This window comes from Elephantulus edwardii, unplaced genomic scaffold (genome assembly GCF_000299155.1).
Source record: "Elephantulus edwardii isolate Elephantulus edwardi_28Jun2011 unplaced genomic scaffold, EleEdw1.0 scaffold00061, whole genome shotgun sequence".
NCBI lineage: Eukaryota > Metazoa > Chordata > Mammalia > Macroscelidea > Macroscelididae > Elephantulus > Elephantulus edwardii.
This window is the reverse complement of record NW_006399811.1, coordinates 13,563,606-13,565,753: the sequence shown is the minus strand read 5'-3', so window position 1 is coordinate 13,565,753 and position 2,148 is coordinate 13,563,606. Positions and strand designations below refer to the sequence as shown.

The following is a 2,148-nucleotide window of genomic DNA, read 5'->3' as shown; positions in this document are numbered from 1 at the left end:
GGGAAGACCCTCTATGAGGTGGATTGATTCAGTGACTGGGGTAATCGGGATGGGTGTGTCAGAGGCAATGCGATTGGCACAGGATAGAGCAGGGTTTGGGGCTATTGTAAATAGGGTCGCTATGAGTCGCAAACGACTCGATGGCACATAACAACAATAACAACAACAACAACAACATGTATTTGAGAGGTAGATAATGAATATGGATGACAGAAGAAGAATCTGTGCCTTTGAGTTGAGTTGGAGAAGAGTACTGAATATCCTATCGACTGCCTAAAGAACAAACAGTTATGTCTTGGAGAAAATGTGGCAAGAGTTCTCCTTGGAAGCAAGGATGATGAAGTTTTGACTCACATATTTTGGACATGTTGTAAAGAGAGTCTATTCTTTGGAAAGTGATAACATGCTTGGAAATATCAGCAAAAGAGACGAATACCCTCAATGAGATAGATTGACATAGTGATGGCAGCAAAAGGTTGACTGCTAGAGATTATGAGGGTGCCACAGTATTGGACAAGGTTCAGATCTGTTGTTAATAGGGTTGTTAAGAGTCATAGTAGACTTGGCACATAACAGCAGTAACAATTGGCAGAATACCAACTGAGGTGTTTTAGCAAGAAGATAAGGCTCTCGATGTGCTCATTACCCCATTAAACCAAAAAATTTAGAAGACAGCTACCTGGCCAATGGACTGGAAGAGATTGATATTTATTCCTGTTTTGTTTTTTTTAAATAAAGGTAATCCAACAGGATTCAGAAATTACTGAAAAATATCATTAATATCATAGACAAATAAAGTCTTGCTAAAGATTAATTTTTTAAAAAAAAAGCTAGAGCAGTACAGTGATAGGGAACTACCAGGAATTCAAGCAGGACTCAAAAGAGGCTATGGAATGAAGTATATCATTATGATGTCAAATAGATCTTGGCTTAAAACAGATACTACCAAAAATATGTTTACTTGTGTTTTATTGACTATGTAAAGGCAACCAACTGTATGAATCATAATAAATTATGGGTAAAATTGAGAAGAATGGGAATTCCAGAACACTTATGTGCCCATGTGAAACCTTTACATAGAGTAAGAAACAATTTTCTGAACAGAAGGGAACACTGGGTGGTTTAAAACCTTTCCTTTAAAGGTATACATCATGGTTGTTTCTTTTCTCTCTAACTATTCAATCTGTATGCTAAGCAAATAATTTGAGAAGCTGGGCTATTTGAAGAGGAATATGGTATTAAGATTGGAGGAAGACTCATCAACAATCTGCATTACATGGATGACACATCCTTGTTTGCAGAAAGTAAAGCACATTTAAAGCACTTACAGAAGAATATCAAAGAAGACAGCCTTCAACATAGAACCTATTCATAGGCAAAAAAGTAGTCCTTAAAACAGAACAAGGGGATAATGCATGGTTTAAAAACCAGAAAAAAGTGTACATAAGGATGTGTCCTTTCACTGTATTTCTTGTATCCAGTTGCACTGCTAACAAAAACTGAGACTCTGGTCGTTTGAATCTATCAGCAGCAACTAGGGAGAAAGATAGGCAATCTTCTCCCATGTGATTCACAGACTTGGAAAACTGCTATGATTTGCTGGTAAGGAGTATGAGTATTCAATTGTTGTGCCAAGCAACCAATGTGAGAAGTTGCACACGATGAAGAAAAATGTGATATCGCAATTGGAGGAAGAAACATTAACAACCTACATTATGCAGATGACACAATCTTCGTTGATAAAAGTAAAGAAGACAAATAATTTAATGAAGATGATCAGACTAGTCTTCAGTATAGACTACAACTCATCATAAATAAAACAGACCAATAGGAACCTAATAATAAATGGAGAAAAGACTGAAGTTGTCAACGTTTTAATTTTACTTGGATCCACAGTCAACAACCATAGAAGCAGCAGCCAGGGAATCAGAAGATTGCATCGGGAGGGCGACGCAGCGTGAGGGCGTCGCAGCGCGAGGGCGTCGCAGCGCGAGGGCGAGACCGCCAGCCGGGAGAACGCCGCCGCCAGACCGGGGAACACTGGGGGAACGCACCCCGCCGCCAGCCGGGGGAACGCACGCCGCCGCCCACCAGACCGGGAACGCCGCGAGAGGGAGGTGGAAGAGACCCGGGAAGAGCAGCAGCCAG

At 40.5% G+C, this 2,148-nt stretch overlaps 1 protein-coding gene across 1 annotated transcript in view; it reads right to left on the bottom strand.

Moving 5' to 3' along the window:
• The window catches only part of RGSL1 (regulator of G-protein signaling like 1), a 183,880-nt gene that overhangs the window by 123,252 nt on the left and 58,480 nt on the right, over positions 1-2,148 (bottom strand). The window lies entirely within an intron of this gene.